Source organism: Ochotona princeps, chromosome 18, assembly GCF_030435755.1.
Source record: "Ochotona princeps isolate mOchPri1 chromosome 18, mOchPri1.hap1, whole genome shotgun sequence".
Lineage (NCBI taxonomy): Eukaryota > Metazoa > Chordata > Mammalia > Lagomorpha > Ochotonidae > Ochotona > Ochotona princeps.
The window spans coordinates 33,027,028-33,050,924 of NC_080849.1; the positions used below are offsets into that span (position 1 = coordinate 33,027,028).

Below are 23,897 nucleotides of genomic sequence, written 5' to 3' on the forward strand. Positions count from 1 at the left end.
TGGTAGGGGCCAAAGAAATGCATGACTTCCCACTCTGAAGGATCTTCAGTGCACTGGGGAGCTGTCCAAAGAAACATGGACACACTTTACACAACAAGGAGTAATTGCAAAGATGACATCACACCAAGCCAGAGGATGAGCACCTGAGAAGTCAGTTAATTGTAGTAAACAATACCTGCCATTTCTTTTAGCTCTGTCCTGTGCCAGCAAATAAGAGAGGCTAGTGATTCTGAAGCAGGAGGAGTTGAGGTGTCCAGAGCACACTGTGCACTCTACGCTAACTCTAAAGCAGGGAAACAGGAGAACAAACCCCTTCCCTTGAACAGAATCCCAGCTACCTCCAAATGAGTGGGAAAGCTAAATGTCATGGAAAAGAGACTACAACATTTGATTCTAGTGGGCTGAGCATTTAAAAGCTAAAAGTGCTGAAAGCAATGGAGTTTGTTTGGGTACCTGGAGTTGGAAATGCCTGCCTCACATCAACATGAAGACAGCAAGTGGAAAACAATAGAACTGCTGTATCTAATTGCAGTTTAGACTGCTCGATCATAAAATTGTGCCTGATTGATATTGAAAAGCCCACAGTACTGCTATGGTTTAGCAGGGATATCCCCCTAGCTCATTCCAAGTCACTGATTAGATTTTAGGTGAAATGAGATTAAAATACACAATTGAAAATCACATATTCTTATACTACAGAGTGGATTTATTTCATTCACAACTGTGGTAGCAAGAGACTATATTGAAAAGTTAGAGATTAAATTAATTAATTCCCTTTTACAGTTGGACTTCTCTTAGAAGATATGGTGGGGTAGAAGGTGTTAAGGCTCAGAAAATCTACTACTTGTCCTGCCATTGGTTCCGTCCATAACCATATATTAAAGCGATTATGTCTTTGGGACTTACGGCATCTTGATTTTTTTGTTACACTAATTCAATAAGTGTTTGCCAAGTCTCTTATAAACATTGTAGGTTTTACAATTAGATTATGTAGGTTAGAAACCAGGTATTGCTGCTGACTGGCTGTGTGACTTTGGTGAAGCTATTGTTTTCTCATCTTTCAGTGTGGATATGGCAATTGAACCAGATCACAAAGAATCAATAGAATCTCTTCTGTAAAAAGGAACATTTGAGCTGTCTGATGTCTAAAACCTCTTCAATTCCAAAAGTTTATTCTATATAAGTCTGCAGGGAAGCGAATGGATTTCAACAGAATCATGTGGCTTCAGATTATAGATAGAAGAATTTTCAGGTCAGAAACCAGATGTAATACTTGAAGAGATTTTGGATCTATCCTTCTAGTTGAACAAACAAGTGACTTGTCTGGTTGGATGGTTTCACTATCATTCTGCTACAAGTTCAAAATGAAGTAAATAAGTGGTTTTCAAGCGTGTATTTAAGGGACAGCATCAGAAGTGGTTATAGTCTTATCATTCAAAATTTATCCTTGCTAATTTCCTGTCTGTTTCTCTCTATGGTCAGTCACTGAATATTAAATTCTTTAAGTATAACTGCAGATTTGAGTATTTTTTATTTCTTAGTTTTTGCTTCAAATATTTTGGAACTCTGCTCATCAACAGAGTTGAAGCCTAAGATGTATATCAGCGTTCCAGATGTTTTGCTGATGAGCTGGCCTGTCATCAGTGTGGCATGTCTCTAGCTCTGTCTTGTCTTCAGATGCTTTGATACCTTTCGGACTGCTCCAGCTTTCTCATGAATGTTCACACAATCTATCTTTATATTTTGTTTTTAAAATAATGCCTATTTAAAACTTATTTTTTTAAAAAAAATGTGTATTTGTGCTTTTTCGTTTCCTGTTATGATTTCTGCCTTTCCATTTTAGTGATGAGTTCACTTAGATATAAGTAACTCCACATATGGTGAAGTTTACAATCTTCCGTTTGTCTTTTCTTCCCCCTTTTCATTTTGTTTTGTTTTGGATTGTTTTCACTATGGTGTCCATCTTTCCTGTTATGTGTGTTCCAAATTCTAAAATACGCTGTTTTTATAACCAACTGCTCGATAAAGGAAAATGGTAAAATTATTTTGCTTATTCACATATTTAGTGTTTTCAACACATTTTCATTTTCTTGTAGAACTGAATTCTGGTACTGTTTCTCTTCATTGTCGAGAAATTGCTTTAAAAATCTTTGTGATAAGGACTGTTACTGATGGATTCTCCCATCGGAAACTCTCTCCGCTTTGAAGACTAATCTTAACTTGATACAGAATCCTGCATTATTTCTGAAGAAAAAAAAAATCACCCTCTTTTTTTTAACATTGTTTTCCTGAATGTAATGTGTTTTTATTTTTTCCTGGCATCTTTTAAAATGTATCATTATATTTGTATTTAGTAATATCACTAGTACGCTTACGTAAGGTTTCCTTCATGATTATCCTGTTGAAGTTCTGTGCATCTCTTGAGATATATATATATATATATATATATATATATATGGAATATATTGTATCATTATTTCTTGAACCATTTTTTCCTTTCCAAATCTCTATCTCCTTTCATTGTAATACTCCAATCATACATATGTTAGCTCACTTGGTACATTATAAAATCACTGAGGCTTTGTGAAATATCTCCCCTGTATTTTTCTTTTGAAACATTGGTTTGAAGTTGTTAATCAACTATGTATCTGATCATTTCTTATGCAGTCTCCAAAATGTTGTCAAGCTCATGTGGTGAATGTGGATATTGTCCTAATTCCGGAATCTCCATTTGATACTTTATAACTTCCATTTATCTTGCCAAGCATCCTTATCTGTATATTTTCTATCAAATCAATGAATGTTTATAAGAACTGTTTTAAGCTCTTTTTTTGCTAATTCAAACAGACCTTTTATGATGGTGAATTTTCTTTTGGTTACTGGTAACAGTTTCCTGACTTAAACTTAATTATTTATTAGACATTGTGGATATTGCACTTTGAAAATAATGATTTATCCCCCTTCTGCAAAGAAAGCTGAGTTTCACCAGTAAGCTAAATTAGGGATGAATTGGCTTGATTTCAGTAAGGCTTACTAAAAAGGCCTTGTTAGATAATCCTATGAAGATGCATCCTTTTGGGGTCTAAATGTAATGCCTGCGTTTTTCAGATAGTTTCTTGCACTGTGGCTACTTAGAACTTCTTTATGTCCTAGCCCTGTGTATCTTCAGAATATCTGTTGTATTCAACACTTCTGGTAGCTACTCTTTGCTACATTTTACCAAGCCTAACATTGTCATTGAGAAGATTATTTGACCAAAGATTCAAAGAAGTCCTATGTACATGTCAGAGAATCCTCCACTGATAGCTGTCTCCTCTTTGGGATCCATCCACAAATTCTGCTTGTCTCTGAAACCTTTAATTTTAATTGAATTTAGAATGAAGTGATACTGTAAATCAGAATAATGCATTAGAACCAAATGAGTTGTTTCTTTGCATAAAGTTTTATTTATGTATTTGAGAAGGGGACAGAGAGGGAGAGAGATCCTTTGTCTGCTGGTTCACCTCTTAAATGCAATGGTACATGGGTCAGGCCAAATTGGGAAGCCAGGAGCTTTACCTGGGTCTCCTATGTGGGTGTCAGGGACCCAAACACTTGGACCATCTCCTGCTGCTTTTCCAGGCCATTATAAGGGAACTGTGTCAGAAAGGGAACAGCTAGAATACGAACTGATGCTTATATGGGATACTGGCATTGCAGGTAGAGAATTAACCTGAAACACAACAACACTGGCCCTGATTTATATGTCTATAGTCCTAAAAATTTAACTGTTATTTCTATCACCTTGGTAAGAGTTTCCCTAACGTCTATAAGAAAAGAATGTTCTTTTTCAGGATGATTTTGTTTGCAGATGGAGTCTAGCAGCAGATAAATCAGAAATCTTCGTGTATGTTAGTCACTTCGTTAACTCTCTTACATGGATTATTTCATGTAATTGTCCTGCCAATGAGATCATGGCAGTGATCGATTTTGCTGTATTATTTTATCATCCACTCAGATAACGAAGATGAAGATGAAAATCGCCTTTTTGTTTTTCTCATTCTTTGTGCATTGTAAGGTGACTCAAAAGTCATTCATATATTTTGTCCAGTTTTATAATTGATTATAGTGACAATACTTTTTGTTTTCTCAATGCTAGAATTCAAGCAGCTTTGTGAACATATAGCTTTCTTTTTTTAGTAAATTATTTCTTTATTTGAAAAGAGCAATGAAGAGAAAGACAAAGAGGGAGAAATCTTGCATGCCCTGGTTGACTCTCAAAATAGTCACAAAGGCTAGGGCTGGGTCAGGTCAAAGCCTGGAGCTGGGAAATTCCATCTGGTCTCCAACATAGGTGGCAGGTGTCCAAGCACTTGGGAAATCTTCCTCAGTTTTCTTAGGTGTATTGGCAGGAAGCAAGACCAGAAGCAGAGCAGCTGAAACTCTAACTGTTGCTATGACGTAGAATGCCAGCATCATAAGTGGCTGCCTTATATACTGTGCCCTAACGCTGCCCCTGGATTTAAACCTTCTACCAAAATCTACTGTTTCAGATTATCTGAGTGAGCACCTTGATTCTGATGTGGATAAAGATTTGGGCCTACTAATGGTCTTTCCAAGCAGTGTCAGCCCAGATTGCCCTGCAGAGCTTCATTTCAGAGTCTCTGGGGGTGTGTCTTTTACCATACCCTCTGGGAGACCAACGAGTTAGCTGAGTTTGTCTATCGTGCATGATTCCTCTATCTGCAGTCTACTGTCAATCTTCAGATGTCCTTATTCCTAATCATTAGTCCTACTGACTTAGAATAAATAATTTCTTATATTCATGTTCATACCTCCAAAACTCAGGAGACATTTATTAGATCCCCTGCTAGTCATCATTTAACCAGGCTATACATATTTAATTATTTTAAACACCCCCATAAATCATCTCTGTGAGTGCAACACTGGTCCTGGTTTTGATTGTCTTGTCCTCTCTCTGAAGACCAGAACAGGGTATCTTTGTTCTCATCACATTTTCCTAATGGCCTCTCCCTTATACAGTCAGAGGCATCTAGTCCAGAATACTCCTTCTATGGTCTTGAAGGTTTTTATGACTATCAGTCCTCTTTTAAATATAAATAATTTACAAACTCCTGATGTCTGTTCTTCACTGAATCAATGTACTTAAGGCTTTGCTTTTAATTCACAAATTAAAAATATGTGCACATTCTTCAAATGGAATGAATCCATTCTAAATCCTGTGTGTGTAATTAAACAATCTTAGTGTCCCTGGATTTCTCAGTCTTGTCTGGTACCTGGCATTGCTTCCTTGGAGGTTTTCAATTGTGGACTGCAATACTTTCAGAATAATGAGAATTCAGATTCCACAAATCACCCAAAGCCAAACATCAGTTTCTTTGGCCAGTATAGCATGCCCGGTTAGCTGATGGCTTTCAGAGGGGCTGACAAAAAGCCTTAGATAATGCACTGAGAATGGTACTGTTTAAGGCCATCACAGTGTGCTGTAATTATTGTGGCAGGCTCCTTCCTGTCTAGAATATCTCCCTGAACAGTCGGGAGTGTGTCTTGGGGTTGACAGGTGGCAAGATTCCCCTCTGTGCTAGCGAGGATGTTAGATGTTGCCAGGAGAATTTAAAGCAACATGCCCAGTGTCTGAGCACTTGGATTGCTCTGCAGTTCCCTCCTTTGCTCTGTGTACTATGCATTGCTTAGGCATATGCGAGAGAAAAGCCTGTTTTCTCTCATTTTCCTGAGCCGCCATCCTTACCAAGGCACATCCTCCAATTTGTGGGCTGCTCCAGGGATCCATGATCGCTCGGTCCCCCGACAGCCCTCTGCCCATGTTTTATGTGAAGATGTGAGCAGCTGGCCACCAAACCCCTGAGAGTCTGGGGCTTTTGTGTTCCAAAACCTCTTCTCTGCCTGCTTTTCCCTCCCCTCCTGCCTTCCAGGCCCTGTGATCTTTTCCTCCCCACTCCCTTGTGTCGGCACACACTGGATGTGCCTCTACGTTTTTTGCATGCCAGGCATCCGTGCTGAAACATGCACAACTTTCCTAGAAAGCAACCTGATAAACACAGGGCGTGGTGTCAAAGAGTGTCTGCTCCTTAACAAGTCCCCCCCAAGCCTCCTCCCCACCGGCTGAGCCTTTGTTCAAGCATAGCATAGCAGATGATGTTTAGGGATTGGAGGGCACAACCTGATATAAGGCTTAACTCAGACATTGCATGTAAAAATTCTGCAATACCAGGAGTTTCGTAGATAGACTTAGACTCTGCATCAGCCTGCTTAGATACTAATCCCAGTTCTTCCATCTACTATCTTGTGACCTTGACAAGGTCACCTATTCTCAGTTGTTTCACCAACAAAATGGAAATAACAATAGTTCTCATCAGTGTTGTGATAGTCAATGACTCAGTAAACAGAAACTCCTTTAGAAAATTACCCAGCATGTAATAACAGTAGAATATAGTCAATAAAAAGTGATTCTACTAGTAGTAATAGCAATAAAATGTCTATTATTAGACACTTCAGCAGTTCACCACTTCTGTGTGAGGGTTCTTCAAAATGATCATGAAAAATGGAATTAAGAGAAAAGTTTATTTTAGTGCAAAAAGCTTTGAAATTCATAGATCCAAAAGGTCTTCAAAAAACAGAAACAGCTTATTACGAAAAATTTTGCATTAATTTCAAAATTTTTACACCAAAATAATTAAATTCTACTTTTCTGTGGGCTTTTTAAAGTGTCTTGGATAGAACTCGTTTTAGTGATCTGGGATATGATGTAGGCAAAGAAAACAGACTAAAAATTTAGTACCCAGTTCTATGTCTCATTGTAAGAAAGTTTGTGGTGTCTACTGATGGTCCAACTGACAATGAGAAAAATGACACAGAGTTCAAGACCTAGGGCGTGGCCACTGCGAGGCAAGATCTGCTCCTGGTCCTAACAATATGGGCATTAAACCTCCAGGATAGATCTGTTTGGAAGCTAAAGTAATTCTGAAGCAAAAAGGAAAATATCCTAGATATCTCTATCTAAAGTCATCCTAACACTTTCCTGTTTTGAGCAAGTTCAGGAAAAATAAAAGGGTCACTCTCAAAGCCGGAAATCCAACCTTTAAAAAACAAACCAAGGGTTAATTGCTTCTCAACTAGCAGGAAATTAATCCCTGAGAGAGGTGTTGGACAATGGTAGGGAAACCTCCAAAATTGAAAGGGGTCATTGGAGACAGTCAGGGAGAAGTTTCCAGAAGTCGACCCAGACCCTTGGACCGTTTCCTCCCCTGCCCTGCATAGTGTGACCTGCAGCCACCCAGTTATCCAAGCTACCCTACCTCCCTTGGCCTTAATCTCATTTGGGGAGCTGTATCCTTAACTGCCATTCGTATTCGTTATGAGAGATATGCTTATTAAGTAGGGGTATGGACAAACTGGAGTCCTGATTCCTACACAAAACCAGGACTGGGGAGAGGGTAGAGTCAAAGTTGGGGTTTCTCTTTGGAATGAGCCGTGAAGCTCCTCAGAAGAGAATCTGCCTCCTACAAGTTGGTGTGGCTCAGTGCAAAGACTGGTGGTACTTTGAGCTGCCTCTGATTTTATCTGACCCTGTGAGAGAAGATAGAGATGCTCTGCTGTCTCCTATTTATCATTCTCAATGGGAACCATGTGGGCAGCTTCCATTATGCCAGGCCAAATTTAGACGAATGAAAAGGTCGACTAAGTAATTATTGATTTTATATGTGTGCATAAATTAGAGCATGGAGTCCTTTAGTCATTGCTAAAAATAAGCTTTCTATGGATCGGGTTGGGGAGGCAGAGGGCCAGTGTAACAAGGATAAAGCAATCGCTCTGGTGGTAAATCTGTACATTGCGTAACTCTTTTCTGGTTGTCATGATAGTTCAGGAATTATATATATATATATATGTACCAGAAAAAGTCAGCCAATAGGGCATTTGGAAATCTGTAAAAGGATTGAAGAAGACAAACCAGAGCTATTCTTTTGAATCATAAAAATATTAGCTGTAAACCTTTTAGCAATAAGCTTTTCTCTCAAACAGCAGTGACTTAGGAATACTATTCTGGGGAAAACTCATCAATATATCAGTTTTCTTTTAATTACGCAGCTGCAACAGCAAATAAGGCATGAGTTTTATAGGGTTTTGTGAATTTGCCATCGTTCCTGGGAAGTAGAGAATTTATTCCTATACAACAGAGCAATTTGCTCTGGTCAGAGTAGAGAAACTATACACTTCTATCTTAAAAATGAAGAGCTGGTATTTGAGTGGGAAAGTCTAAGACTCTCATAGTCAAATCAGCCCAGGTTGTTAATTAAAATTGATAAGTATTAAGCATTTATATAGCACTCTAGAATTTTGTACTGCTGGAAAATTATCAGTTGCCTGAAGGTTTGCAATCGCTAACATGCTTACAAGCGGAGAAAACTGTGGTGATAGAAGTATTTTGCTATCACACTTAGAACTCTTGAGATGAAGATTGGTTTAAAAGTTTTTGAGGTAAGCCAAGCTAAATTATACAACTGCCTCAACTCCTTTTAGATTTGAGTGATTCAAAGTAAATTTATGCATTATGTGTGCATCTTAAATTCTAGATTACAGTAATTCTGTCTCTTCTTGGTTAGTAGTTCCAGTAATTCTGAGAAGCAAAATATCTTGTTGAAGGTTTAGTTGGTGTTCCATAGAAGTAATAGATCGTTCCACTCTACCAATGTAATGACTCCAAATGCTCCTAAATTGAGAGAGAGAGAGAGAGAGAGAGAGAGAGAGAGAGAGAGAGAGAGAAGATTGGTATGGCAAGGAAGAGGGGTAGCTGTGAGGAAATGGGGTCTGTGAACAGCAACACCATGCTCCAGAACCACCTGACCCCTGGAAAGAGGTCTGCTCTGCTCTCACCTATAGTCTTATCCTAACCTTACATCAGTAGAGTTTAGTGTGTCTGACTTTGGGGCTCAGCACCAGATCAGTATTTTACTCATTCAATTGTGTCCTTGTCCCCTAAAATTCCTAAAGGTTTTTTTTCTTTTTTCTTTTTTTACCATTTATTTATTTTTATTTGAAAAGGAGGATTTACAGTAAGGAGAGAGAGAAAGAGAGACTGGGCCATCTTTTGCTGCCTCCCCAGTCCATAAGAAGGAATTGGATTGAAAGTGGAACATCTGGGACTAGAACCAGTGCTTATATGGGATGCCAGTACTATAGGTAGAGAATTAGCTGTTGAGCTATTACACCAGTCTCTCACTTAAGGTAAATTTTAATACAGAAGATCCAATCTGTACACTGTATTCTGATCTTGGTAGCCATGTCTGTCCTGTTCTGAGGCCCTTATTCTGTCAAGTCCTTTTAGAATGATGCCTTCCACTGCCTGTCCCTGACCCACAGTTAGGAGGACTATGGTCTTTCCTGTCACTGAACTGCTGGACTAAACAGTGCCTGCTTCTAGATTCTTCACAGCATTTTTTGAGTGGATGTGGGGAGGCACTCTGCTCCCATGGGTTTGTCATTTCTTCTCCCCTCAGGCTTTATGACAACAGGATCTTAATGATGGGCACTTTCTGGATTTTATTTCTAGTTTCTACAACAGTGCCTTGTTCACAAAATTCCATTCAACATTCAATAGTGTTTGCTGGCAAAATCCATCCTCAGGGATTTCTAGATATCAACCTACCCAAGTTGTTCCAGTCTTCCTTGTTCTATCGTGGGTTGGGACATAGTACCAAGCCATTGTGCTTGTTAGGAAATGGGTGTTGCTGGCAAGAAAGCGCCTCATGACTCATTCTTTTCTCTAGTTTTTTTTTTTTTTTTTTTTTTTTTTTTAATATGCTTTAGCTGTGCCTATTCCAATACCTCCTGGTTGTTCCCCAGAAACTTTAGTAAAACATTTATTTGGTCAAATTAACTCATATCAGATTGCTAATAAGGTACAGTTATTACTGGTTATTACTGGCAGTTAGCCAGTAAAATTCAAGCATTAGCACTGGGATATGGTTAGTGAGCCAAGAGAAAGTTCAGTTTTAGGTATTGTAGGAATTCTTTTAGAAACTGGGGATAGTTATTTAAAGAACACTCACTCTAAAGAGTTTGTGTGGGGCTTGGCAGCGTGGCCTAGTGGCTAAGGTCCTCGCCTTGATCCCATATGGCCGCTGGTTCTAATCCCGGCAGCTCCACTTCCTCTCTGTCTCTCCTCCTCTCAGTATGTCTGACTTTGTAATGAAAATGGAATAAATCTTTAAAAAAAAAAAAAGAGTTTGTGTGTCTGATAATGCAAAAGGTGAATACAGCCATGTGAAACTCATAAGACTTAATGGTGATCTGCCCAGGGGGGAATATGTTCTCTATTATTAGAAGTTGAGCTTCAAGACTATCCCCACATTTCATCAGCACAAGAGTGGATGGCATACAACTAACTTCTCAAGGATGTAATTTAGAATGGTGTGACAAATTCTCCTGTTTATTTATACAGAATTGTATTATACTGATTTTTAGGCATCAACTTCAGTATTCAACAAAATAAAGAATACTCAAAGAATTTTCAAAAAGATAATGCTGATGCATACAGATAAAAATAATTTTAATTGTATTCATTATTACATAGAAAGTAGATCTTATGAACTTCTTGATGTGATTCCCTCCAAACCTGCTCCTTCCTGCTTTCCCAATTTAAGCAAAATCATGGCCACAAGTTTACTTTGAAACTGCAGCAAATAAAAGCCATTTTAATTGTGAAAAAAAAGAAGTTGAGCTTCAATTCTCCTCTGGATTCAGTAGTGAAAGCCTGGTCCTGGTTGATGCTCTGTGCCAACTACAGTTGGATTTCTAGTTCTTGACCCTTCTCATCAAGGGGAGAGTATACCTAGGCCAAATATCACCAAGAATGATCTTCCAGCTGGGTCTCATCCTTAAAATTCTGTGGTTATTTCCAATTTCTCTGGTCTAAATGATATTTTTCCGGATTTGCTTCTAAGGCAGATGGAATATCCTGAACATTGTGGTTGACTCTCTTGTCCAGTTTTAGGATTTCTATTATGTTGGCCAAAAGTTGATTTGAAAATTGTATGGCATAATTCTGCCTTCCACAAAGGAGTGGGAATCTTTTAGAGTAGGGATAGTGATTCTTAGAAGAATTTTCTTTCTTCTTGGAAAGGAATAGAGAATTGACACCCTTCCTGGAAGAACTTATATTAGGTTGTGATGTCTGAACTTCAGTTACAACGATTCCCTGCCCTAGGCTGAAGCTAAAGCCAGGATAATGGGTTTCTCATGGTGAGATTCTGAAAGCTTTGATACCTTTAAAATGATGAAAGATAGAAAGCTTGTGGTAAGAATCAAGTACATCTTTAAATTAGGTTGATTCTAATCATGTTATCATGGTATTCTAATTTTTTCTGAAGGGTAGTATACCCACTATTACAATATGTGTCTCTAGGAGTTAACTTCTAATCACTATTTAGATTAAAACACAAGTGAGTTGAGAACAGAGCCAAATGTACAATCAGCCTTGCACATGGTCATAACTGGTGGTCTCTTCACAACAGATGGCAGGCTTATGATTGGGACTGAAAGAATCTCTCCCAAACCTGGGGTGGAAAAAGATATTGTTGAATACTTTGAACTACTTAGTCAAGTGTGACTGTTAAAAAAGAGGCTTCTAAGAATGTGGAAAAAGAATCAATGAGAAATATGATAGATTAGAGTAACTTTGCAAATTATTATACGAGGGACACACAGAAAACATCAGTGTTGGGAACGTTGGGGAAAAAAAATCTTGCTTAGTCCTAAGCTAGCAAAACATCTTTGAATAAAGGAAGGAACCTAGAATCATCTCTTTCCTAATTAATGACTTGGGTAAGAGATAGCGGGAGATAATGAGGTTTCTTCTTTGACAAAAGAATCAGGTACTTCATCTGAATTAGCAGAGAGCTACCAGGAAGGTTGCTGGCTCAGTGCTGGCATTAGGAATGAGCTGAACTTATTGACTGCTGCTACATCTTTATACACAGCTCACAACCCCATTGCATCATGTCACATCTGCTACGGTAGAATGCAATGTGACTAATGTAATCAGATGTGAAGTGTACTACAGCAACGTGTCACATTGGAAAATTTGAAAAGAGAAACAAGTTTCTCTCTAAATCGTGGTTGAGTTCTTTCTCTCAACTAGAGGGTTCTGTTTGCGGGGTAGACAGTTTTCTGTGTTGACCTTCTGGCCTAGGGCATAGACAGGAGGGTCAGCCTTTCCCGAAGGTGATAACCCTGGCACATGAACTTGAGCCTCATGCACTGGCCCCCACCTGCTTTTCAAATCAGCATGCCTCACCTGATTCCACAATCAGGCACTTGCGAGGTGTTTGCCACACAGCTCTGAAAATGAAAGGTAGTCTCAATTTCTCTAAGGCTTTGAAAATATGTGTATGGAAATGAATCTGTCTTTGAGCAAGCAATTTCTAAGGACCCAAATGATTGAACAAAGACAATGCCATTCAAGTGTGTGTGTAATTTCCTCCAAATGACAGTTCCTGAGGACACAAGGTTTTTGGTGCATTTGTTTAACGATCAGTCAACTTTCAGTATAAGCTTCCTGCATGTAGCAGGGTGAGTGAGGGTGATCTTCATGACCCTGTCTCATTAACAAGTATGAGTTATGGCAAAAGACTCTCTGTGGCTTGGTTCAGTGGAGACATCCAGTCTCTTCTGCCTCAAGTGGGCCATAGAGAACTCTCTTCCCTCTCTCCTTCTCTCCTCCCCATTTCTCTCTTACACTTTAATTTTCTAAGCTGTATGTAAAGGTTTAAGAGTCAAAGCAAAGCTGTGATGCAATGGCTCATTTGCTTCTAGTAAGTGTGTCATGTTGGTCAGTGGTCAATGGAAACTTATAAATGAACAGAAAAAAATGGTGCTGCTCTGTGTGAGGTAATGTAGGGATGATGCCTGGTTTCTCCTGTCATCTTCCCCTTCCCACCCTACCCCAGTTTCCCAGAGCATAAACTGAAAGAAGATGGGAATTCTATGATACACTTGGCGAATTCAGCCCAAAGAAGACCAAGAGTGTCCTAAGACCACTAAGCTGAGCTGGGCAATGAACTTGATCTTCCCATCCTTTTGGGTCAATGTTGTTTTTCCTGTGCTAAGGTTACTTAGGATCTCTTTGACTATCCCTTTTCATATAAATCTGTTTTTGTGGTTAAATGAGGAGGCAGCCAGACAAAAGCAACTCCTTTTATGGGTGCAACTCCCTGCTTGCCTCCTTCCATTTGTAGCCTATCAGAAGGCAGACAATGGAAACTGTCCCAATGGAAGTACCATTAATGCAGGTGGACAGATTGGCATAGGATTTCTACAGATCTGTGAAACAATAGAAGTTTGTGCATCATTTCCATTAACTGCCCATTTTGCCTCACCTCTTCTCTGTCGTGCCTCCCTGCTCCCGGTGTTCTTGCCACTGACTCAGCCTGTCTTCGCTGAGTCCTTTCTTCCAGATGCTACACCCTACTCTGTTTTCCATTCTTTCATATTTTATCCCCTCTCTGACCTGACCTTGGCCTCTCCTTGCCCTCAATTAAATGCTACCTCTCCCGTGTATGGTTTTATTAGAGCCTGCCCTTTGCTCAGTGATAGCTGGCTAATATGAGAAGCCAATATGTGTTAATGTTTTAATGTGCTACCACTCACTAGCCACTACTAGCGACTTAATGAGATTGTGAGTTTTACTTGCCTCATCATAGGTCTTTTATTCAATTATAAACTCGGTGAGGGGGAAATCCCATTTGCTGTTTTCTTTTTTTAACTTCCATAGTAGCCAGATAATGCAGGACCCTGACTGTTCTGTACCGATACTGCTGAATGAATTAAAGGAGGGGTGAGGAAAATGGCCAGACTTGAGTGAAGAGAAGGTAAACAAAGTCTATGTCCAAGTTGTTTTTCAAGCAATGGCAGTCAACTGATTGGCAAGAAAAACTGGCAAGTGCTTCCTAAAAAGGAATTTAAAAATAGCCAGAGTGAGGGCTGGCGCCATGGCTCAACAAGCTAATCTTTTACTCTTTGGCACCAGTAGCCCATATGGGTGCTCCACTTCCCATCCAGCTCTCTGCTGATGGCCTGTAAAGCAGCAGAGGGTGGCCCAAGTCCTTCCTATACCCACATGGGAGACCTAGAAGATGCTCATGGATCCTGAGTTCGGATCAGTCCAGATCTGGTCATTGCAGCATTTGGGAAGTAACCAGCGAATGGAAGATCTTTCTCTCTGTCTGTCCTCTCTGAATCTGCTTTTCCAATAAAAATAAATAAATCTTAAAACAATTAACTGAAGAGAATAAATGGACTCAACCAAATCTTCAATAAAGGTAGCTTTAACTAAACTAGCAGCAACAAAAACAATTTATCTACTGTCTTGACATTGAGGTTTCTGATGGGCATCCCACCATTTTCAGGGAAGGTTTGCTTTTAAAACTGCAAAGCAAAACTACTTACAAAATGTATGTGTCGTTAAAGCCCTTGGGTGCTGCCCAAGTGCATTAGCTGCAGACTTGGTAAGTATAGTTTCTTACAACCTGAAGTACAGGAAATGAAGTCTGCTGGCCCTTCCCAACAGAACTTTCTCTGATGGAAATGCCTTCTCTGCCTGTCGCTGTAGTGACCACCAGAGCTCTGAAATGAAATGAGGCCATAGTACTTACATTATGTTTACTTCATAAAGTAAAACAATTTTATACTTAAATTTTATACAATTTTACTTAAATTTTTATTTTATACAATTATACTTAAATTTTATACTTAAATTTTATACAATTTTATACAATTTTAAAGGTTTATTTTTATTTATTTGGAAGGTACAGAGAGAATATCTTTCATCCACTAATTCACGTATTGAATTAATCAGTCATCTCCCATTATACATGAAAATTCATTACTATGATACAGATTTGTTATTTATTTTTATTCATATTTGCCTCTGGTTTTGTATGCAAGCACTTGATATTACCAATTGTAGTATTTGTGAATATCTAGTGGATTTTACACATAGTAGGTGTTTAATAACTGCTTGATGAAGAGAATGATCGCTTTCTGAGTATATAAAATCTTCTGACTTGTACATATATGAATTGAAATAATGCATTGAGTCAATGCAGTCATATCAACGAATCTTGTCCACAAGCAATTGTGATTGCTCTGTGTCGTGTTCGCTCTGTAGTTACTTGCTTCTTAGGCATTTTCCTGCAATTGGATGGCACTAGTACTTTAGGCTTGGTATGTAGTTTTCAAAGAAGAAAACTCTGAGATTGATTTGAGAACCTATTCTACTTTTATTTATCTGGTCACACACCATTAAAGTGTTGTTACTTCTGGTTTAATTTTTGATATTGTCACTTTCTATCCTTGCAAGAAAATAGTAGACACATGGGAAACGAATAACCTTTCTCACAGAGTTGAGACTATCTGGCAAGGCTCTATCCTCTTGTGTGGAGAGACAGGCCTATCCAGAGACTCATCAATGACATTTGCTTGCTTGGAACAGAAGCTGATGGAGCCATGGACTGGTAGGAATAGTGCAGAGATCATGCTGGTGGAGTATGGAGGCTGAACATAGACTAATCTGAGAGGGAGGCACTCCTGGGGATGCAGTCTTGAGGGAGACCCATATTTCCATGGGCTTTATCTCCAGGGGCATGATCCCATGGCTAAGATCTGAGAAAGGCTCTCCTCAAAAAACAATCATCATGAGATACACCAGGAGACTTTTCCATAAGAAGACTTGCCTTTTAGGTGAGAAGACATCATGTGAGCCTTACCCTGGATGAGCAAGAACATTCTTTCCATTATAGAACCTTTAGCCTTCCTGCCTCACAACAGATGCTGGGAATGAAAATCATACTACAAAGGTCATATTTTATTTTATTTTAAAATATATTTTTATTTATTTGGAAGACAGAGACAGAAGGAGAGAGAGAGTTCTCATGTTCTGACTCACTACTGAGTATCTACAATGACTGGGACTGGGCTGAAGCTAGGAGTCAAGAAATCAAGTCTTCCACATGTGGGGCAGGATTTCAGTTACGGAGCCATCACCACTGCCTCCCAGAGTGTGTTTTAGTAGGAAGCTGCAGTCAGGATCCAGAGGCAGGTATTAAAACTAGAACTTCAACACAGGATATGGGTGTCTTAACCCCTAGGCCAATGGTCACCCCCAATTCAGGTTTTCAAGAACAGCCAGTAGAAATCCTTTTAAGGTCCATTGTCTAACGTTCTCCACCTTAGATTCTCCATTCATCCAGAAATTTGCTGTCAAGCTTCACTGGGGTAGCTAACCGATTTGTCCTGCCCTCCTTCCTCTGCTATGGTACCAGATGTCTTCTGCAGGCTCCAATGGGCTTGGAACGATTTCCTCATCCTTGGAGCGATGATATCAACAGCATGTCAAAACTACTGAAATCACTTGAATAGAACTCTCAGAACATGCTCCACATCAGGGACCCTGAGATAATGTTGGGTGGGTATTCCCCATACCCAGATAATGGTCTCACTCACTTTCCCCTAATCTTTGAGCCCTTCCACCCTAATCAACTCTATAAACATTATCGAAAATAAAAGTTAAAAATAAAAACAATAGCCAGTGAACACTACAGCCAGGAAAGGAAGTGAAGAGCAGGTTGGGGGAAAAGCAGCTAGAGAAATATTTGTGAGGTTCAGAGTCTCGTGACACAAATCCATTAATTACTGATCATAAAATGCTCCCTTTCCCACCACATCAACAGAATTTTGATTGAATGGAAGCTGAGAGAGCTTCAAGACACATGCTTTCACTTGAGGAGTCATATTTAAGGGTTCAAAGTCAAGAGGATAGATAAAAGCAAGGACATGAGAAGAATTTGAGCCTCTGGCCATTAGAGATACTATAAACATAAAATACTGTCTAATTCCCAACCAGGTTAACATAAATCCAGGTGCTTTTACCATCATCAGAAGCAAGTTTACCTCTGCCAAGTCTTAGTCCATTTTCTGTTGCCACAACAGAATACTAGAGCTCAGGTAATTTATAAAGAAGTCTTTGTGGCTCAGTTGTACAAAGTCTGGGAAGTTCAAGACCATGATGCCGACACTTGGTTGGCATCTGGTGAGGGCCCCATGTTACTGCAGATCATGTTAAAAGGGGAAGAACAGATCTTGAGGAGTAGCCTGGGTTTGTGGCAATGTGCCTTCTCAGAAATTAATACAGTCCTGAGAATTACCTCCTAGTAGTGTCATCTCCTAATACTGACAATATGGCAACTCAATTCCAACTAAAGTATTGAAGGGGACAAAATATATTCAATCCACAGCAACACAGTTGTTGGAATTATTAAGCAGATAATTCAGTAACTATGATAAATATGCTAAGGGCGCTAATAAAAATTAAACAATACATAAGAAAAGGTGAGTAAGGTAAGCACAGAGATAAACATTCTAAGAAAGAGTTAAAAGAAAGTGCTAGAAGCTAAAAATATGAAGCTGGTATTGTGATACTGTTGGTTAAGCCACCGCTTGTGATGCTGGCCATACAGAGCAGAGTGCTGCTTTTCATCCCAGCTGCTTCGCTTTCAAAACAATTTCCTGCTAATTCTCCTCAGGAAGCCACAGAGCTGGACCATATGCATGAGAGCCCAGGTGGGAGATCCTGACTCCTGGCTTCAGCTTGGCCCAGATGCAGCTGTTGCATGCAATTGGTGAGTTACCCAGCAGATAAAGATACCTCTTTGTCTTTCCTACTTCCTCTACCATTCTGTCTTTCAAGCAAACACGTAAATCTTTATTAAAAAGAGGTTAAAATGTTGCAGGAAAAATAAAAAAGACCTTCAATGGAACCCTCTGTTGACTCAGCAGAAACTTGATTCAGAATCAGTGAGCTGGAGGATGGTGAAATACAAACAGAAACAGGAATAATAATAATAAAAAACCCTACAAATTCCAAGAATAGTGGGGCATGTTTAAAGTCACAATATACTGAGAAGAATGGTAGAGTAGAGCAGAAAAATCATGTTTGAGTAATCGCTGAGAACTTTCTGAAGCTAATGGCAGGTACAAAACCACAGACCCAGAGACATTAGTCAGCTTTCTGCAAATGGCATGAAAACAGACAAGAGAAAACCTTGAAATAAGCCAGAGGGGCAGCCTGAACTACAGAGAAGGAAAGAGAAGGGACCTAATGGGCTCCTCAGCAGAAGATACAAGAAGAGAGGACTGGAATGTCTGCAATGCTGAAAAAAATCAACCTAGAATTGTATATACAGAAAAGATCATCCTTCCCAAGTGAAAGAGAGATACAGGCTTTTACACTCATGGGTAAACTTTATCCCCAACAGGTCTGTTCTGCAAAGGAGTTACAAGAGGTTCTTCACAGAGGGTAAATGATATAGATTAGAAGCATGGCTCTGTATGCAGAAGTGCTTCAGAGAAGGAATAATGAAGCACATGTCTGTGAGAGTGAGGCATCTCACATCCCTCTCTTCTTGGAGTGACATGTACACACCAGCAGCTGCTAATCATGAGTCCATTTTTACAGAAACCAGCATAAAGTCCTGAACACACAATGGAGTTTGTTTCTTTACAGGTTTCTAAACAGTGAACAGAAAAGTCTAGAACCAGCATGAAGGGACTGCATTTGCAGCTTAGGAAAGCTATGAAGCTTATTTATACCTATGTATGCATGCTGTACACACAAATGCTTGCATTATTCTAATGACCAGGAATGTCTGATTAGCCAAGGATTTGCTTAGTGGAAGATACAATTTATAAAAGATAATGCTTTATTAAACTCTTGAATTAAAAAGAAATAAAACAAACATTTCAAAATAATACTTCCCAGGATTGGGAAGAAATCTCAAAAACAAATAGTGTATTTTTGTATATACCTTTTGAGATCCTTCCGTGTAAGAAGTAACAGAGATTCCAGGAGGAGTAAGGCTGATTCAGACAAGCTAATTATACGGAGGTGTTATTTGGTAATTCACAGTTACTAATAGTGTTCAATTACAGCTTTATCCATGTACTACTGAATTGCTGATTTATTACATTAGAAAGTTCTCAATAATAGGATCAAACCATTTATATAAAGAGCGCCTCTTGCCACAATACCCAACCCATAATAGATGCACAATAAGTTTGCTTAGAAATTCACAGCATCAGCAAATTACCACCATCAAGACACATTTGGCCTACGGGTCAAACCCAGCCTATAACCTGTTTGGAAGACTTCTAAAGTTGCAAATTCTACAATATGTATTTTCCATGAGTTTCAGAAGAGTTCTCATGTGCATTCATTTCAGATATTTGGCAACAAAATAAGCTTACACTGTAATTCCTCCTTTCCCAGACTATTTCTTAAAATTTTCGTTAACATATAATACTTGAACATGATGAACCATTTCAATGCATATACACAGCAAACCAACAAGAGCAGGCAACTAGCCTTTCCCTTTTCTTTTCTTTTGGTTTGGAGCCAACTAGCTCCCCTCCTTCAGTTCTTTATATAGCATATAATGCATTACTGTGAATGACAGTCACCCACTATGCTGTGGAACACTAGAACTTGGTATTCCTGTGCAACTATCTTTTGGTATTTGTTATCCAACCTCTCTCTCCTGATTCCTCCTACCAATTCCTCTCTTCTAGTAATAACTGTTTTCAGATCAGATCAACCACTTTTTAAGACTTTCTTGTATGACAAAGAGCATATATTTGTCTTTCTGTTTCTGGCTTGTTTCAGCACAATGAACTTCTTTTTCATCAATTTTGTTCAAATGTTAGGATTTCATTTTTTTATGGACAAATAATACTATGCTGTGTGTATACAATGCTTTTTACTTACCCACTTCAGCCCTTGAAGGATACTTGGATTAATTCTGTGTCTTGGCTATTGTGAATAATGCTATAATGGACATGGGAGTACAGATATCTTCTCTTTTACATGCGGATTGCATTTGCTTCATTCATATATCTAAACATGGGATAGCTGAGTCAAATGGTAGGCCTATTTCTAGTTTGTTTGTTTTAAAAAGAGTGTCTGTACTGTTTTCTCTAATGGTGTAATAATTAGGATTCCCACCAATATTACATAAGGGCTCCCTTTGACTCACATCTTTGTCCACATTTGTTATCTTTTACTATTGTGATAATAGTAATTCCAGCTGCAATGAGATGATGCCTCTTTGTGGCTTGGATTTGCATTTCTTTGATGGCTAGTGAAATCGAGCATCTTTAAATGTATCCGTTGATCATTTGTATTTTTTTTCTTTCTGAGAAACATCTATTCATTTCTTTTGTTCATTTTTCTTTGCAGGATAGTTTAATTTTTTGTTGAATCTTTTTTAGCGTTATATATTGTGGCTATTAATCTGCTATTAGAAGCACAGCTTGCAAATATTTTGTCTCATTCTGTAAATTGTTGCTCATTTGTTTGGATGAGGTCTCTTGGTTTGATGTAATTATACTTATCTATTTCTGTTTTTGTTTCTTGTACTTTTGAGTACTTATCCAAAAGTTATTGTAGTTCCAGATACATCTTCTCATAGTGTCATAGTTCAGATCTTATCTTTAGATTCTGATTCATTTTGAATTTATCTTTGTACAGAGTCTGCCTTCATTTTTCTGCACATGGATGTCCTATTTCCTCAGCACCATTTGATGGAGAGATGGTCCTTTCTCCAGTGCATGCACTTGGTATCTTTATCAAAGATCAGTTTGCTGTAGGTGCAGGAATTCATTTCTGAGATCCTTATTCTAATCCCTTGGTCTGTGAGTTCACTTATATAGTGGTGCCATGCTGCTCTGAACACTGTATCTCTGTAGTATATCTTCATATCTAGTATTGTGATGCCTCCATCTTTGTGCTTTTTGTTCAAGACTTTTGGCATTTAAGATTTTTTGTGCTTTTATGTGAATTTTAAGACTGCTCTTCTAGTTTCGTAAAATGACTTAGTATTTTCTTCTTAAAAATGTTTTAATTGGAAAGGCAGACTTGGAGAAGAAGAGATCTTCCAACTGTTAGTTCACTCCCCAAATGCCTGCAATGGTTGGTACTAAGCTGATCCAAAACCAAGAGCCAGGAGCCAGGAGAGTCTTTTGGGCTTCCCAGACTTAGGTCATCTTTAGCTGCTTTCCCATGCTATATGCAAGGAGTTGGATGGGAAATGCAGCAGCCAGGACATGAGCTGTTGTCCATATGGGATGCTGGCACTTAAAGGTGGAGGATAAACTTGCTGAGCAAGTCCCCAATCTTTGGTATTTTCATGAGGATTGTGTTGAATCTCAAAGTCACTTCGGGTAGTTTGAAGTTTTAATATGTATTTCTTATTAGAAATATGGGAAATCTTTCCACTTTGGTATATTTTTCAACTGTCAAAAAATTATTGTTTTAATATAATTTGTGCTTGAGGTCTTTCACGCATTTGCTTAAATTTATTCCAAGGCATTGTATATCTCTATGTTTTTGGTAGCTATTATGAATGGGATTGATCATACAGTTTCTTGGTAAATTTGTCATTGCTATATAAAAAAGTTACTAATTTCTTTTTGTACTGATTTTGTATCCCATATATTTGCTAAATGCATTAGTTGTAATAATCTTTTGATAGTCTACATAAAGAGTCATATACCTCCATATGTAGAATCATGTCATCTGCAAATGGATAATTTTATTTCTTCTTTCCTGTATGTTTTTATTTACTTTCTTTTCCTTACCTAATGGCTTTGGCTGAAATGTTTAGTACTATGTTGAATAAGAGTAGTGACACTGAACATCTTTTCTGGCTCCAGATCTTAGAGGAAATGTTTTCAGCTTTTCCCCATTAAATATTATATTGGCTGTGCATTTGTCATAAGCAATTTTATTGTGTTGAGGTATGTTTCTTTTTTGCCTAATTTTTCAAGGTTTTTATTTTGAATGAATGTTGAGCTTTAATTTTTGCTTTTTCTGTACCTACTGAGATGATCATATATTTATCCTCCATTCTGTTGAGGTAGATGCTTATACTTAATGATTTGCATATGTTGAACCCTGGGATAAATCCAACTTGACCATATTGAAAGTCATTTTTGATACATTACCGAATTGTGTTTCCTAGTATTTTGTTGAGAACTTTTACATCAATATAAATGTGGGAGATTAATTGTAGTGTCTGTTTTGCTTTCTCCAATAATCTGGTTTTGAACTTAAGGTAATATTGGGCTGTGGAAATTAGTTTGGTAAAGTTCCTTCTTCTTTAGTGTAATGATTTTAAAAAAAAGATGCTAGTTTTTCCTTAAATGTTTGGTAGAATTTGGAAGTTCAGCCTTCTTGTCTTGAGCTTGTGTTGTTTTTGCAGCTGTGAGACTTTTGTTGATGAATTCAATCTCATGACTAGTTGGCTCAGGGTGTCTATCTTCATGGTTCAATTTCACTAGCATACTTATATTCAGAAATTTATCCATTTTATCTAGAGTTCCCAATTTGCTGACATACAGCCATTCACAACAATCTCTAACAATCCTTCATATCCAACAATCCTGTGGTATCTCTGATTTTATGTTTGAAATTTCTGTTTTTTTCTTAGTTAATTTTATTTGTTTTTTCTGAAGATGATGTCTTCATTTTACTGATCATTCATACTTTGAGTTTCTATTTCATTGATTTTTTTTTCTACAATTTTTGTTGCTTCTCCTTACTTTGGGTTCGGATTGTCTTTATGTTTCTGTGCCTTTCAGATGTTTGGTTAGGTTGCTTATTTGGTGTATTCTAATTTAGTAAAAGCCTTTTATTGCTGTGGATGTTCTTCCCTGCTTTGCTGTATCCCATAACTTTTATTGTGTTTCCACTTGTTTCAAACAATTTATAAATTTCTCTTTTGATTTTTGTTACACATTCAAGAGTATGTTTTTCAATCTACATTTGTTTGTATAAATTCTGAAGTTTCTTGGGTACAGATTTCTAGTTTTATACCATTATAGTCAGAAAAAAATGCATGGCATTATTTTTATTTTTTTTCCAATTTTTTGACATGCATTGTGGTTTAACATATGGTTCATCCTAGAGGATATTTCATGTGCTGATGAAAATGTTCTGCAGCTGCTGGATGGAATGTTCTGTAAATGCATGCTAGGTTTATTTGGTATATAGTATGGTTTCATGTTTATTTTTTGTCTGTATTATCTGCCCATGGATGAAAATGGGGTGTGAAGTCCGCCCTTACTGCTGTATTGCAGATTGTCTCTTAGCTAAAGGAGTAAAATGATGCTTGCTCTGCAGAACTGGGTGTGCTAGTACTGGATGCATGTACATTTATAACTGTATCTTCTGTTGAATTTATTTCTTGATCATTACATAATAATCTTGTTTCTTTTTACAGTTTGGATAGTCTTTTTCTTTTTCACATTGTATTATATACTTTCACATGTTGTCATTACAGCTGTTGTGTCTATTTTTGTTTCACTATGTGAGATTCCATTTAGTATCTTTTGTAACACTGGTTTGGTGATGATGAATTCCCTCATTTTTTTCTTATCTTGTAAAGTCTTTGTTGCCCTCTCATTTACAAGAGATGATTTTGCCAGGTAAAGCATTCTTGGTTAATAGCCACTTTCTTTCAGAACTTGGAATATGTCATTCCATTCCCTTCTGGCTTGTAATGTTCTGTTGAAAACTTTGCTGTTAATCTACTGTGGTTTTCTTCAATACTGACCTGCACTTTCCTCTTGCAAATCTTAGAATTCATTCTTTGATGCTTCAAAGTTTGATTATATTGTATTATAGTGAGGGATTTTTTTTCTGGTCATGTCTAGTTGGAGTTCTAAGGGCTCCTACAATTGGATCTTTCTCCAAATGCAGTAGGTTTTTTTTATGCTATTATTCCATTCAGTAATTTTTCTAAGCCTCTACTCTTTTCACCCTCAGGAAT

At 38.0% G+C, this 23,897-nt stretch overlaps 1 long non-coding RNA gene across 1 annotated transcript in view; it reads left to right on the forward strand.

Annotated features, from left to right (window-relative positions):
* The window catches only part of LOC131482531 (uncharacterized), a 217,579-nt gene that overhangs the window by 142,544 nt on the left and 51,138 nt on the right, over window positions 1–23,897 (forward strand). The gene's annotated exons all lie outside the window — the stretch shown is intronic.